The 16257-nt window shown below is 44.6% G+C and overlaps 1 protein-coding gene across 9 annotated transcripts in view; it reads left to right on the top strand.

Annotated features, from left to right (window-relative positions):
* spata17 (spermatogenesis associated 17) overlaps positions 1-15225 on the top strand; it is a 52084-nt gene extending 36859 nt beyond the window's left edge. For 3 of the 9 annotated variants that reach the window (XM_035999356.1, XM_035999353.1, XM_035999351.1), the window contains one exon: positions 15096-15225. The gene's annotated coding sequence lies outside the window, so the exon portion shown is untranslated. Of the gene's footprint in view, positions 1-4789; positions 4809-15086 lie in introns of those variants that run through there. The other 6 variants (XM_035999355.1, XM_031314452.2, XM_031314450.2 and 3 more) reach the window with 2 other exon arrangements.
* The last annotated feature ends 1032 nt before the right edge of the window (positions 15226-16257 follow it).

Below are 16257 nucleotides of genomic sequence, written 5' to 3'. Positions count from 1 at the left end.
CCCTACTACTGTAAGTACAGCTACAGTCAGTAAGTGTCTGCTCCAAGAAAAAGGCATGCCGCGTTTGACTGATCTGGATAGGGCCCTTGCGATAGGGCAACTTCAAGCTGGTGTTCCGCAAAACCAAGTTGCGGAATTATTTGGAGTGAGCCCTAGTACCATCTCTAAACTGAAGGCCAAGTTCCATATAACGGGGGATGTCAAAGACAAAGATTTGGCAAATTTTTCATGGGCACAACCCACATACTCAGCATTGCTGCTCATCCCACAAATGCATGTTCCTTACAAATGGCGCACCATTTGAATAGGGAGCTAAACAGGCTTTCCAACAGTATAAGATTTATTGCCAAAAAGCATTGTTACCACAGAGAAATAATCTAACAAACACAAATTTCCTTACTTTTTGTGCTAAGTTTATATGGACGGAATATTTAAAATAATAACGGACATATTATGTATGTTAAAAAAAAGGACTAGCGTAAACCCTAGTTAGCATATATAGAAAAGGCATTATTTCGGGAAACAACAATACGGCCAATTTAAATGAGATGAATAACCTATAGTTTCAGCCAGAGAAAAAATAAAAATAAAATAAAATATATCTACTGTATAAAATGCATTGTCATCATGGTTATTCTGAGGCAAAGTTGAGATGGGAGATTGCTTTCAGGTTTATTTAGATAGTTTCCATCCGTGTATACATGGATGTAAGAGAAAGCAGGCAGACAAGCAGGATAAGGATGTCTGTGCTTTTTAATGGACCGCCTGTCCCTGTGCAGATATGCTCCACTGAACCATACTGTATGTAGTGTGGTATAATCACTGCCTTTCTCTATCTCTATCTTCTGCCATCACTCTTTCTTTCCTTTGCTGTCTTGTTTATTTTTACACTTGTTCTCTTTTTCTCTATCCTCCTCACCTACAGTACCTAGCTGCAACTTTTTTTCTGCCCCCAACCCCTTTTCTCGCAAACTATGTGTTGTTTGTGTGTGTGTGTGTGTGTGTGTGTGTGTGTGTGTGTGTGTGTGTGTGTGTGTGTGTGTGTGTGTGTGTGTGTGTGTGTGTGTGTGTGTGTGTGTGTGCTAATAGCTGAGTGCACAATACACACACACACACACACACACACACACACACACGCATACATACTTGAGGAACATGACAGCAGTGGGTTGGTGATAGAAGTCAACTCTGGCTGTGAAATGGAAATGAATAAGGATGAAGCTATAGTGTAGATGGACACAGTGGGTGCAGCAGACAGGAAACATAGACTTACATGTGTGTTTTGCATTCAAAAATCGAAAGAATACATTTTCTAATAGCAGGTGGAAGATGTGTTTTGATTCTCTTACGTTGCCTGCTTGCTGCTGCTTCCCTGTCCGTCTGTCTATCTGTCCATCTATCTAACGTCTCACAGACAAAAGTGTCTTTTGGTGATACAAGCTTTGTGTGCGTGAAAGCATGTGTCACTGTGTGTTTTTCCAATGTGTTTGTGATTGGTATATTTTGTTTTGTAGACTTGGTAAGCAGCCTGATGTTTATGTGAAAGCCACACCTATACCTATGCTATTAGATTGCTGATATATGTGCATGCCTGTGTGTGTCTTATTGCAGGCTCATATGGTCCCTAGCCAGCACAGGGAGCATGTGGGGGGGGATCTGGAAAGGGAAGCAATCACAAACACTTAAATCTGCAAATGGCCTTGATGTCCTGTGCTAAGCAGTCTGTGCTGACTGATGAGCCTGTTAACCCTGGCTGAAACAACTCCAGCACAGGGGATTAGACAGCAACGCTGGTCCCGGCTGTTCCTGGCCCATTTTGCATGGGAATTGTGCATATTTAATCTAAGGTGTGCCGAGGTCCAAAGACAAGCCCCCCTCTTCTCTGTTTCTCATTATAGATGTGTAATAGCACCCTGAGGCCGGGGCCTTAATTCACCAGTCCCAGTCTTAATCTTGCCCTCAATCTCAGCGCACACCTTCCCCCATGGCCTACTCTCAACTCAAATCAGTCCTAGTCCCAGCTGTCTTCTCAATAATTTTCTCTCCTAGTCCTATACATTGTGCATTAGCCTAAACCCTGCAAGTCCTAGGACAAAGCTCAGACAGTAAGCAGCCCAGCGTTAAAACAACGCAAGGGGCTGTGCTGGTGGGGGGAGCCCTGTTTGAGTACATCAATGAATTTAAAGGGTTATCAGAAGACAAAACACTGCACAAAGGTTTATAATTAGTGCTGTCAGTTAAACGCGTTATTAACGGCGTTAACGCAAACCCATTTTAACGCCGTCAATTTTTTATCGCGAGATTAACGTTCTTTTTGACCTAGCAAACTTTTTTAGTTTTTTTCACATGCTGTTGCAACAACTAGTAACGTTAGAAAAACTACAACACCACACCGGATCTAGCTAGACCGGAAACAAAACAACAGACACACTTGTTTGGGCTTGCAAGCCGGCGAAAGAGTAGTACACACCTGCAAACTAGTCGCTTTTCGGCAAAAATCACCGTTTTGAATAGGAAAATGTCATCCACGTGAATCGTGTAGCTCCAAAGAGTTTTTATTTTTGGGGGGGGGTCCCGGAGGTCCGTGGTCTGAGACCCGGTGCTAATACGGCACCGGTGCCTTAACGACCGTTATCTACCGGACCGAATAGTAACGCGGATTTCGGTGCCTTATTTAGGTACCACTTAAATGCCTGCGCTTCTCTCTGATGCTCCGAAAACGGACGTTAGAGGGAACTGAAACATCGCCACACGGGACGCTAGTCAACACTACACTTAGCAGCAGCTAATGTTAACCTACTGTTAGCTAGCAGCTGGAGTAAACACGGTTAAAATGCTGGCAGCTAAACGGTGTAAAGTGTGACAGTATTTCACTGGAGAGGATTCTAACACAGACTCAGCCTCGTGGTGCATTCAAAGTTATTGTAAAATACACTTTTCCCATCCAGTGACTGTTTTCGCCATTTTGTGCTCCTTTTTTTTTTTTTTAGATCAACTTTTTATTGTTTTATATTTTTGAACATACAGAACAGACAAATACAATTGAACAAGGTGCTCCTTTTTCTTCTTTCGGTTCAGGCACTGTTTTAAAAGTATTGTTGCATCATGTTGATAAGAGCATTAAAATGAGAAAAAATAATGGGACAAAAAGAAATCAAGGGACATTTAGAATAGAGAAAAATGTGCGATTAATTGCGAGTTAACTCTGACATTAATGCGATTAATCGCGATTAAATATTTTAATCATTTGACAGCACTATTTATAATACTATCAGGCAGGATTCTACAACTCTGGAAAGATTATGGCAGCAGTTTATCTTCTGTCACAGTGATCACCAGGTAAACATTAAAAATGTGGCGTTCACATTTACATTACATTAGACAGCACAGCACCTTGCCAGATGACGCTGCATTGCATCACAGCAAAAGTTCTTGATGCTCAACTTTATTTAGCCAAGTCCTCTTGCCAAACCATCTTTATGAGTTCTGATGCTCTGTTTTACTTTACCCTAAAAGACTCTCTAGGCGGTAAAGCTGAACCTAAACTGAAAATGCATGGCTGAGTGGCAGAGAAGTATAATGTGCACTGAAATGGAGTACATCTGTTCAAAGAAAGAAAACAAAAAATGATTATGCAATCAAACATATGATATTCAAGCTAAAGTGCTGAAAATGTATTGACCAATACATGTTTTTACATTTATTTATTTTTTTACAAATAATCACACTCTTCCATGCTGTATATCTTTCCTGGATTTGTAGCCAACTCTTCTTGCTGTTGCAACTTTTGCAATGCCAAATTTGCTGAAGATTTTTTTTTTTTTAAAGTGCCCATATTATGAAAAAATCACTTTTTCTGGGATTTGGGGTGTTATGTTGTGTCTCTGGTGCTTCCACACATATACAAACTTTGAAAAAAATCCATCCATGCTGTTTAGAGTGAGATACAGTTTCTGAATGTGTGCTGCCTTCAGTCTCTGGGTGAGCTGTTCAAAATCGGCACGGCTTGTGACGTCACAAGCCGAAACGAGCAGGCTAACCGCAACCATTAGCTCGTAGCGTTAGCATGCTAATGCTAACGCTAGCATGCTACCTTGTTCTCAATAGCAAAGCACTGCTACAACACACATAAATTCACCATAATCTACAAAAGAACTACTTCCATGTGCGCCCTCATTTAGAAGTCTCCCAGCTAATCCTGCCTTGTAACTGACCGAAGTTGTAGAAACAGCCTTTCTTTTACTGTCTATGGAGCTAGCTAGCTGACATGATCTACATCTGAGCTACTGCACATGTGCAGTGCAAAGATAGTACAGAAGAAGAAGAAGAAAAGAGGTCTCACTCTGTAGCTAAAACAGAGACCAGCTGAAAAGAGGAGCTGCAGCAGTGAGAGAGAGTGGTGCAGTACAACAGAAATGTGGTGTTTTTTCAAAATTAAACCATGTAAACCTATTCTGGTACAACCTTAAAATACAATTATGAACCTGAAAATGAGCATAATATGGCTGCTTTAAAACTTACTTATATTGAAGGAAGGCAGATAAAATGCATGCAGGCAACAATGGGGTTTGGTAGGTAGCACGCAGCCTAGTTTTCAGAGCCAACTCACTTATGGTGCTGTGAAATGAACATGGGAGTGTTTCTTAGCTGGTAAGAACACTGTTAAATGTGACGCCTCACATCAGTGAGGTCAGTTAGGATTGTTATGTGTTTCAAGTAATTCTGGTTAAGGCTACATTTCTTTTTTTAAAGATTATTTGTTGGGCATTTTTGGCCTTTATTTCTATAGGACAGCTGAAGACATGAAGGGGGAGAGAGAGGGGAAATGACATGCAGCAAAGGGCCGCAGGTCGTAGCCGAACCCGGGCCCGCTGCGTCGAAGAGTAAACCTCTATATATGGGCGTGCGCTCTACCAGGTGAGCTACCCAGGCGCCCAGGTTACATTTCTAAATGGTGGAGATTCATGTATGAGACTGATTTCCTGAGTATTTCTGTAATGTATTACTTTTTTGCACCATGTACAGACACATGTCAGCTGTAGCCGCTCCCGTATATGGACTTGCTGCAGCTTTTTGTTTAAATGGTTTCTTTGTTTCTTCATGTTGCATTAGTTGGGGATTCTGCAACCATTCCCTGATTAATGCACTTGAGTGTCAATGACGAGAGCTCTCTGAAGCATCTATCCATCTAATTCCATCTATCACTCAATCTCTTTCTCTCTGTCCTCTCATCCCCCTATAATCCAGTCAACACTTCTCTGCAGGACAGAACAATTAATGTGTCTTCTCGTTTACTCGTTCCTCTTACCCTTATCTTTTCTTTTTTCCCTCTTCCTTTTCTTCATATTCCCCTTCAGAGAATTTTGTCATGCATCTCTCATGCATCATATTACTACCTTATTAGAGGAAAGTATGTGTAGAGTGGCTGTGTGTGCATGTACTGTACATAGTTCCAAGAGGGACCCCATGCTGGGTGTGTAATTTCTTGTTTGTACATGGTCCCAAACATCTTTGACCACTGCAGAGCAGGGGAGAGATGTTTAGAGAGACAGAGAGGTTGAACAAGACAAAAAAAGATTGAGAAAAAAGGAAAGGGGTGAGAGGGGAAAAACAGGATGATAACAAAAGCAGCTTGGATTTCACAGAAGCATATTTCATCAATCATGTGAATAAGTCGTGGTGATTATGCATGGCGGAGGCAGGCCGAGGGGGGGCTGATTACCATACACCATAAAGGCTGCTTTCTTATCTCACACACACTGATTAGTTTCTGTCTACAGATAGCCTCTCACTCTTCGCTCTTTTTCACACACACACACACACACACACACACACACACACACATAAACCTACATAGACACTCATGTGGTGCATCTATCTCTGGCATACACATGCATGCGTGTGTGCACATGCAAACGCACACACGTTGATGCTAAAATTCCAGGTAAATGGAATTTACCTGGTGACAGGAGGTCAACCCCAAGAGCCAGATGAGAAAGGTTCCCGGAGCCTCTCATTGCTAACTGGTTTTACTTAATCAGGAGTCAGAATAATCTTCAAGAGAACTGTGGTAAAACCATGGAAAATGCACTAGAGATCCTCCAATCACAGTTTTAGCCGCCAATACCGATTGTCGATCGTCAATGAGCAAAATTGTCCGATAAATGGCTGATACCAATCGTTTTTGTGTTGTTTTGTTTAGTTTTTGCAGCTGATATAGCTGTAGGCCAGTTTGCCTGTTTGTAGTGTACTGGGATCTCCACCAGGTGGAAGCTAACCTAGCTATAAATGGTTTATGACTCTATAGTATGAATAAGAATCACAAGTCAGTCTTTTGTTTCTTAAAAGTTTGTTTCTTATATCCTTTTCACTCAAACTTTAGCGCATATATGCAGGTTTTTTAAACAGGAAAATCCGCTAATGATAGATCCTTTCCCATTGCCAGTAGACCAGTTTGCCTTTGTTTTTGTTTGTTTTTTGTCACGTTTAATGTCACAAACGCGTGACGCAGGAACGTGTTTCTGCTACAGCTTTGACACAGTGCACAAAACTGCTAACTTTGCTGTAGCCTTCTTATTATACCTCCATGTGTTGTACTCTCACTTGATATCTTTGCTGCTAAACTTAAACTCTCCTCTGCTCTGAACGCTCGCTCTGCAGTCTCACTCGGTCCACCACACACTTTCGTTCAAATATTTTCAATACCGGTACCGGTACCAATACCAATACCGTGACTTCGATACCGGTTCCTAAACGATACTTTTTTCGATACCAATTTAATAAAACAAAAATAAATTACAACACATTGCGGCACAAATCTGTTTATTTTTCAGCTCCTACTACATGAGCCCCGTCTCTGTGCGTAACGTAGAGTTTTCCTGCCTGCCTCTGTGTCGTGTAACGTTAGACAGCCAATCACAAAAATTATTAGATCTTGGTAGATGCTTATTGGCTCACTGACGCTAATGAGATTTACTCCTTAGGTATTGAAATTGGGTATTGAATGGCAAGGCATTTTTCGATAGTCCATTCTTTAGAGGCAATTTGTCGGTGCCTAAAAAATATTGAATTCGGTACCCAGCCCTAGACACAGGCACGCGGTTGTTGCTCTTGGCCGCATGCATGAAAGTGTAACTATATGTGTGTAGTTTATCGGAGACTAAGAGATTAATGCCGATCGCCCGCTTGTGTGTTTCTAGTAAATATTAGGGATGAACCGAATCTAGGATTCAGCTTCGGATTCGGCCGAATATTGGGCTTTTTGCCGGGGTTCGGTTTCGGATTTGGTGCATCCCTAGTAAATATCGGCCAATAATGATCGGCAGGTGATCAATCAGGGAATCCCTAGAATGCACCGAACACTTTGGTTTCTGAATGGCACAAATGACCACTATGTGGGCAGAAGATAAACAGAATGTAGTAGGTTGCTGACATGGTTAGACAGGTTTCAAGGCTCTTTCTACAAGTTGAATCAAGGTTTGGTGTGCCACCACACTGCTGTGTAAAACGGCTTATGCAGTTATGTGAAAACCACATTCTAGCAAATGTTCTATATATTCTCTTTGCAGGAAACACAATAATCCACAATATAAATACCATTCTTCTGTATCTTAAAATAAGGTTGTTTCTAAAAAGTAAAAACATTGATTTTACAATAAGACTTTTACACCTTTTGTAAGCCAACATGTATGTCCACTTTGCTTTACTTTTTATTTTAATGGTCACTAGGAAATTGAAAACAAAGTCTTACTATCTTATTCTCAGGCGTTGTTGTGGTCCTGTTTTGGTACTGTAGGTTATTTTCCTGGAATTGTGGCTTTTACATGATGCAGAACGGGCGAGAGAAAGCAGAGGAGCATGAGGAGGTGAGGCTGGGGCAAAATTAACTACGTATGAAAGGCCTCGCTTTGTGTCTCAACCAGGGAATTAGAAATTACTCTTTTCTCTTGCACTCCCCCCTCTCTCTCACTCAGATATATAATGTAAACTCATTTGGTATAACTAGGCACGAGCTGCGTTGGGCTGTCTGAGTGTCTGCATGTGAGAAGTGTGCCTGGGATGCATTAGGGCCTCCTGACAGGGGCCTGGGTGAAATAAGTGAAATTAATGGAGCTCCTTTCATGTCGGACAAGGCCGCGGCACCCCTTTCACGCCGCGTACAGTCACAAAAAAGTCAATACTTTTTTATTACTCCTCGCTTGCCCTACATTCCCCGCTACAAGTGCTCTGCTCACTAATTGGTTTGAGTTTGCAGAGAAAGAGAGAGAGAAACAGGCGAGAAAGCGAGGGAGAGGACTCCATCCCAAAGAACACTGAAGCAAATAAATCAATCTCATATTTTTTTCTCCCCGCTGTCTTTTTTCATTGAGTAACATCATGGCAGAGAGAGGGAGAAATGAGAGAGAGAAATAGAGGAGAGAGGGTAAATGGTTGGTTAGAGCACGCCTGGTCCCCAGGGAGCATAATGATATCTGGGAGCCTGTTAATGGAGACGAGTGGTTAAAGTGGTCTGGGGCCTGGGCCAGGTCACCCCTGGGGGCTTCTAACCAGCAACCTCCCCTCAGTTGGCTGCTTGCGCTCTGGGCTCAGAGGCACAATGGAACATCCCACCAAAATATAAAAATATAATTTCAGGCAAATGCTTTGATAGATTTGCAGAAAATGGCATGTAGCTCAACTATGTGTGTGTGTGTGGATGTGTGTAGATGTTAAGTTTAAGATGTTAAGATCAGTCTTAAAATACATCAAGATCTGTTTAGCGATTGTTTCCATGGTGTTGCATTTCTCAAGCCTTGCTGCACTAATGTCATCCTGTATGTAAAATTACCAGAAATACTGTCAGTATGTGTTGTTATCTTGTATTATGGCACGTGGTGCTGAAGGAACACATATTATAGTTAATATAATCAGAATGTTTTGCAGTAGTAAATCAAAATGACAACGCAATACATACAACTTGTGAAGGGTTTGGAATTTCCCTACTGTAAAAACTTTATAACTGTGTGCCTGCATTTCTACAAGTATACCTGTGTGTGTGTGTGTGTGTGTGTGTGTGTGTGTGTGTGTGTGTGTGTGTGTGTGTGTGTGTGTGTGTGTGTGTGTGTGTGTACTGTATGTATGTGTCCTGTCTGACAGTATGCTGTTCACTGTTGTGCTAAGCTTAAGTGGCAGTGGGGTTAGCCTCTTTCAGAAACAGCGCAGCCACAAATTGATGTGACACTTTGAACCCCCCCTGCCCCCCTCTCCCTCCCCACCAGCCCACCACCTCCCACAAACACACACCAATCAGCCTCCAGTTAAAAGGAGGTTCCACCAGTCTCGTTTTCTTTCTGCATCCCAGCTTTCACAGCTCTAGAGTGTGGGCTAGGGTAGGTTTGGGGGGGTTACAGCATGTGTGTATGTGTGTGCGTGTAAGCGTGTGCATATGTGTGTGAAGGAGCTGTCACACAGGGCTGGCATCACCATCCAGTTTGCCATCTCTTCTTCAGCTTGACAAGTCCCTGCTCCCTACCCCATGGCTAACACACACAGACACACACACACACACACACACACACACACACACACACACACACACACACACCATCTCTCTGTCTCTCTCTCACACTTCTCTCTCACATACACATACACATATGTGATTACACCGATCACAAACTCACATGCACTGTATAAATACATACAATGAATACATTAATAAGCACAAAACACACACACACACACACACACACACACACACACACAAATAAATGTATCGAGATGCACAGGCAACCACATGGTGCATATTACACAATGAATGTGTTTCACAAAACACGCAGCATGCTCTAAAAACCGTGACAGTACCACATCACATCACATCACATCATTGTTACTGAAAACTGTTGAAAAGCTGAATTTAGAATTTGCTTCAAGTTTTGTGTACAAGAGTTTCTCTTTGTGTGGCATCACCGTTTGCTGGTCGTTTGTGTGTGTAAAACATGTGTGTGAGATCTTCTCCGCAGTTGTTGGCGTCAGATTGCGGAGGGCTTCTGTTTGTTACAAGGACAGGCTTGTCCCCGCCCCCAGGCGTCTGCATTACGATGATTGTCATGGCGATGGAGTGTGAGTGACAGGCGGGATCACATGTGGTAGCCGGGGAGCAGGAAGCCCGCACCGCCCCAGTCCCTGACATTAGTTTGTCCTTCATCAAAACTTTACACTCGTTTATAACTACTCACTCCCTCTGTTGCAAAATCTCTCTCATTTACTTCTTTTTTTTACCATCTGTCTCTCTCATGTACTGATTTCTCTTTCTCCCTTTTATTTATCTTTCTTTGGTTCTTTCTCTCTCATTTACATTTAATTTAATACTCTTATATCTCCACTTCTCTTTCTCTCCCTGTCTCTCTTTCTCTCATTTACTTCTCAATTTCTTTCTTGCAATCTTCTTCCAGTGCCGACCTTAACACATCTTCTTTTTTTTCTTCTGGAAAACACACTGCACGTCATATGCACAATGCATTCCCCGACCACCCAGGCTGGTTATTAAAGTGGGTTTAGAAACACCTGTGTGTGTGTGTGTGTGTGCAATGCATTTTTATCCATGTGCATTTGCCTCAGCAGTTTTTGTTTGTCAAGATGTATATGTTGATGCAAACTTATGCCTGTGTGTGTATGTACCCAAATGCATGTTTATGAGTGTATTTTGGTGAGAGAGCTAGAGCTTTTTGTGCATCACAGCAGAAAAGGAGGTCAGGGTTTGCATGGAGACTCAGGCATTTATCATTAGCCTGCTGCCGCTGCCGGTAATGTTGCCTGTTACAGCCGTGATTAAGAGCCCCGCTTAGTTCCAGCAGCCGGTGCAGACGCACAAACACACACTTACATGTGTGGTACCGACTACGTCTCAGGTGCTCTGTAGTTTTACAGGAAACTCTCTCTTTTACACCCAGTTTAGTTCATGCGTTCATGTTAGTGTGTGTTTGTTGTTTGGGGACTGAGCTGTACATGGTCTCTAACTGCGAGGAGGCTTCAGGGCCTGATGAGAAACCTGTCACAGTCACTCATGAAAAGAGCAATTCACTGCTACACACACACACACACACACACACACACACACACACACACACAGAGCAGGAAAGTTGCACGTGGTGAGTGTATTTGTGAATCATAATGGATGAATGTACACCTTCTTCTTCCCATTTATGAAAGCCAGAAAACACTCATGGCAGTCTTAGTGTCATTCAGTCATCTCCATTGGAAAAGGGTATTTTTGTTCAGAAGTATATAAAGAAAATCAACTTAAAACCCTTCCCTTCTCCGGGAACCATCACCTTATCGTGGTGGAGAGGTTTGTGTGTCCCTATGAACCTGAGGGCTGTGTTGTCTGGAGCTTTGTGCTCCTGGTAGGGTCTCCCAAGGCAAAGTGGTCTCAGGTGAGGGGCCAGACAAAGAATGGTTCAAAAACCCCATGAAAAAAACGAGGTAGAGATGATGTGACCCTGCCCGGAGGAAGCCCGGGGCCCCCGTCTGGAGCCAGGCCCAGATGGAGGGCCCGTCAGCGAGCGCCTGGTGGCCGGGTTTGCCACGGAGCCCGGCCGGGCACAGCCCGAAAAAGCTACGTGGCACCTCTCTCTCCAACCCATGGGCCCACCACCTGTGGGAGGAACCGCTGGGGTCGGGTGCGCTGCCACATGGGTGGCAGTGAAGGTCAGGGGCCTCGACGGACCAGACCCGGGCAGCAGACGCTGGCTCTGGGGACGTGGAACGTCACCTCTCTGTGGGGGAAGGAACCGGAACTTGTGCGGGAGGTGGAGCGCTACCAGTTGGATCTGGTGGGGCTTACCTCTACGCACAGTCTCGGTTCTGGAACCATACTCCTGGATAGGGGTTGGACTCTTTTCTTCTCCGGAGTTGCCCAGGGTGTGAGGCGCCGGGCGGGTGTGGGGATACTCACAAGTCCCCGGCTGAGCGCCGTTACGTTGGAGTTTACCCCGGTGGACGAGAGGGTCGCCTCCCTACGCCTGCGGGTTGTGGGGGGGAAAACTCTGACTGTTGTTTGTGCGTATGCACCAAACAAGAGCTCGGAGTATTCGGCCTTCTTGGAGACCCTGAATGGAGTCCTGTATGGGGCTCCAGTAGGGGACTCCATAGTTCTGCTGGGGGACTTCAACGCGCACGTGGGCAATGATGGAGACACATGGAGAGGCGTGATTGGGAGGAACGGCCTCCCTGATCTAAACCAGAGTGGTTGTTTGTTGTTGGACTTCTGTGCTAGTCATGGATTGTCTATAACGAACACCATGTTCGAACATAGGGATGCTCATAAGTGTACTTGGTACCAGAGCACCCTAGGCCAAAGGTCAATGATCGATTTTATGATCGTTTCATCTGATCTGAGGCCGTATGTTTTGGACACTCGGGTGAAGAGAGGGGCAGAGCTGTCAACTGATCACCATCTGGTGGTGAGTTGGGTCAGAGGGTGTGGGAAGACTCTGGACAGACCTGGTAAACCCAAACGGGTAGTGCGGGTGAACTGGGAACGTCTGGAGGAGGCCCCTGTCCGACAGACTTTCAACTCACACCTCCGGCGGAGCTTTTCGTGCATCCCTGTGGAGGCTGGGGGCATTGAACCCGAGTGGACAATGTTCAAAGTTTCCATTGCTGAAGCTGCGGCGGGGAGCTGTGGTCTTAGGGTCTTAGGTGCCTCAAGGGGCGGCAACCCACGAACACCGTGGTGGACACCGGTGGTCAGGGAAACCGTCCGACTGAAGAAGGAGTCTTTCTGGCATATGTTATCCCAGGGGACTCCGGAGGCAGTTGCAAGGTACCGAAGGGCCCGAAGGGCTGCAGCCTCTGCCGTGAAAGAGGCAAAGCAGCGGGTGTGGGAGAAGTTCGGAGAAGACATGGAGAAGGACTTTCGGTCGGCACCAAGGTGCTTCTGGAAAACCGTTCGCCACCTCAGGAGGGGGAAGCGGGGAACCATCCAAGCTGTGTACAGTAAGGATGGGACGCTGCTGACCTCAACTGAGGAGGTAATAGGGCGGTGGAAGGAGCACTTTGAGGAACTCCTAAATTCGACTAATACGCCCTCTATGGTAGAGGCAGAGCTGGAGGATGATGGGGGATTGTCGTCAATTTCCCTGGTGGAAGTTGCTGAGGTAGTTAAACAACTCCACAGTGGCAAAGCCCCAGGGATTGATGAGATCCGTCCAGAAATGCTTAAAGCTCTGGGTGTGGAGGGGTTGTCTTGGTTGACACGCCTCTTCAACATTGCGTGGAAGTCGGGGACGGTGCCTAAGGAGTGGCAGACCGGGGTGGTGGTTCCCCTTTTCAAAAAGGGGGACCAGAGGGTGTGTGCCAATTACAGGGGTATCACACTTCTCAGCCTCCCCGGTAAAGTCTACTCCAAGGTGCTGGAAAGGAGGGTTCGGTCGATAGTCGAACCTCAGGTTGAAGAGGAACAATGCGGATTCCGTCCTGGTCGTGGAACAATGGACCAGATCTTTACTCTCGCAAGGATCCTGGAGGGAGCCTGGGAGTATGCCCAACCGGTCTACATGTGCTTTGTGGATCTGGAGAAGGCGTATGACCGGGTCCCCCGGGAGACACTGTGGGAGGTGCTGCGGGAGTACGGGGTGAGGGGGTCCCTTCTCAGGGCCATCCAATCTCTGTACGACCAAAGCGAGAGCTGTGTCTGGGTTCTCGGCAGTAAGTCGGACTCGTTTCAGGTGAGAGTTGGCCTCCGCCAGGGCTGCGCTTTGTCACCAATCCTGTTTGTAGTATTTATGGACAGGATATCGAGGCGTAGTCGGGGTGGAGAGGGGTTGCAGTTTGGTGAGCTGGGGATCTCATCGCTGCTTTTTGCAGATGATGTGGTCCTGATGGCATCGTCGGCCTGTGACCTTCAGCACTCACTGGATCGGTTCGCAGCCGAGTGTGAAGCGGCTGGGATGAGGATCAGCACCTCTAAATCTGAGGCCATGGTTCTCAGCAGGAAACCGATGGAGTGCCTTCTCCAGGTAGGGAATGAGTCTTTACCCCAAGTGAAGGAGTTCAAGTACCTTGGAGTCTTGTTCGCGAGTGAGGGAACAATGGAGCGGGAGATTGGTCGGAGAATCGGCGCAGCGGGTGCGGTATTACACTCAATTTATCGCACCGTTGTGACGAAAAGAGAGCTGAGCCAGAAGGCAAAGCTCTCAATCTACCGGTCAGTTTTCGTTCCTACCCTCACCTATGGTCATGAAGGCTGGGTCATGACCGAAAGAACGAGATCCAGGGTACAAGCGGCCGAAATGGGTTTCCTCAGGAGGGTGGCTGGCGTCTCCCTTAGAGATAGGGTGAGAAGCTCAGTCATCCGTGAGGAGCTCGGAGTAGAGCCGCTGCTCCTTCGCGTCGAAAGGAGCCAGTTGAGGTGGTTCGGGCATCTGGTAAGGATGCCCCCTGGGCGCCTCCCTAGGGAGGTTTTCCAGGCACGTCCAGCTGGGAGGAGGCCTCGGGGAAGACCCAGGACTAGGTGGAGGGATTATATCTCCAACCTGGCCTGGGAACGCCTCGGGATCCCCCAGTCGGAGCTGGTTAATGTGGCTCGGGAAAGGGAAGTTTGGGGTCCCCTGCTGGAGCTGCTACCCCCGCGACCCGTTACCGGATAAGCGGAAGAAGATGGATGAACTTAAAACCACTTTTGCCTCTCTGCCCATAATCACATGCTCATCATAAAACACTACACAAGTGCATCCTTACAACTCTACTTCAGTTTCAGAAATGATTCAGTATGTATCCAGATACAAAGAGAGAGAGATGAGAGTCATTGAATACAGATGAATATAAGACGCAGTCTGTGTTCCCTGTTGCACAGGTCATCTCCTAATTGTCTTGGGCCTTTGATTGGTTTGCAGAATTTTTGAAATGGATGAAAAATTACTTTTTTGACACATTTGAAGTGGGTGACCACTGGTGTTTGTTTTGTTTTAACCTTCTATTAGCCTTATGTTTGAACTCTGATATTTTAACTTGATGAAGGCAAAACAAGATTGAATGTCCTTCCTTTTCTCTATTTTCCCCCCCCATTTTTCTCCATCCATCCTCCTGGTGTCCTCTCCTCCCTCCAGCCGGTCAAGACTGTTCGCCACCAACAACATCTTTGATAAGTGTGCTCCTCTGTACTCCAAGGCAGGCATCATTGTGTGACACACCTCCTTCTGGCCTGAGAAAATTGAGAGAAGTACAAATAAAGATTGCTTAATATATTTATTATGTTGTTTTTATTTCAGTGCCTGATGTGTTCATGTGAACATTTTCTTTCTTTGAGTCTTTAAGTTCAGCGTCACTGAATGGGAATGTGCAAAAAAAGCAGGTCTAATCTGGTGACTCATTCTTAGAGACAGCATGTATGCCTGTAGGCAGTGATAGTGGCAGCATTCTAAACATATCGCAAACTATTTCTATCGCAAATCAATTTTGTGTCAGGTGAGAAACACAATTTTCAATGAATGCAGAAGTTCACTTTCCTTTTTAGCAATAAAAGGCCAAAAGCAGCTTTGGTACTTACATTTGGTGATTTCACAACCATTAATTAATTGTGAACACAACAAAATAATTCATAAACATTGTTTAATTCTACTGTTTGGCCAGTCTGGATAAGGAAGTGTAGTATTTTTATAATATGGTACAAGATGCCAGGTTTGTGTCATTATAGATGTCATATGGATTTAAGATCACACTATGGCTAAAATGATGATACTAATCATACCGTTATTACTAATATATAATAATCCTGTAGGATTGGAGCAACATGCTAGATTATAAGGATGGCTTGCTGGGGGTCATTGAGGACCAAAATGGATTTAAAAAAAATCCAATATTTTAAACAATGGCTGATCATGTTGGGTAATTCAACATATAATAGTGACTGAATTACACAGTTTTTGACTTTGTTGTATACTAGATTTGCTTCCTGTTAACTGACCTTTAGTTATCAGAAAATGTGAACTTAGCATATCACATTTCTTGTTTTGTCCGACCAACTATCCAAAACCCAAATCACAGTAGACAAAGAAAGCCATAAAATATTCATTATTTGCATATATTGCATTTTTTGCTTAAAAACCAAAAGATACAAAAATTAAGTAATTGTTTCAGCTCTAAAAAATACTTGAAACAATATCTTCCTCAGATGTATCAAGTTCCTTTATTCTGAAACCTTTTGAAATACTTTATTTAAAATTTGATTCTACATTATTTAGACCAGCACTGAACTTTGTCTTGAAGTGAAGACTTCAC

The sequence above is a fragment of the Sander lucioperca genome, chromosome 3 (genome assembly GCF_008315115.2).
Source record: "Sander lucioperca isolate FBNREF2018 chromosome 3, SLUC_FBN_1.2, whole genome shotgun sequence".
Classification (NCBI taxonomy): Eukaryota; Metazoa; Chordata; class Actinopteri; order Perciformes; family Percidae; genus Sander; species Sander lucioperca.
The sequence above is the reverse complement of the archived record's forward strand: the minus strand, read 5'-3'. Positions and strand labels throughout refer to the sequence as shown.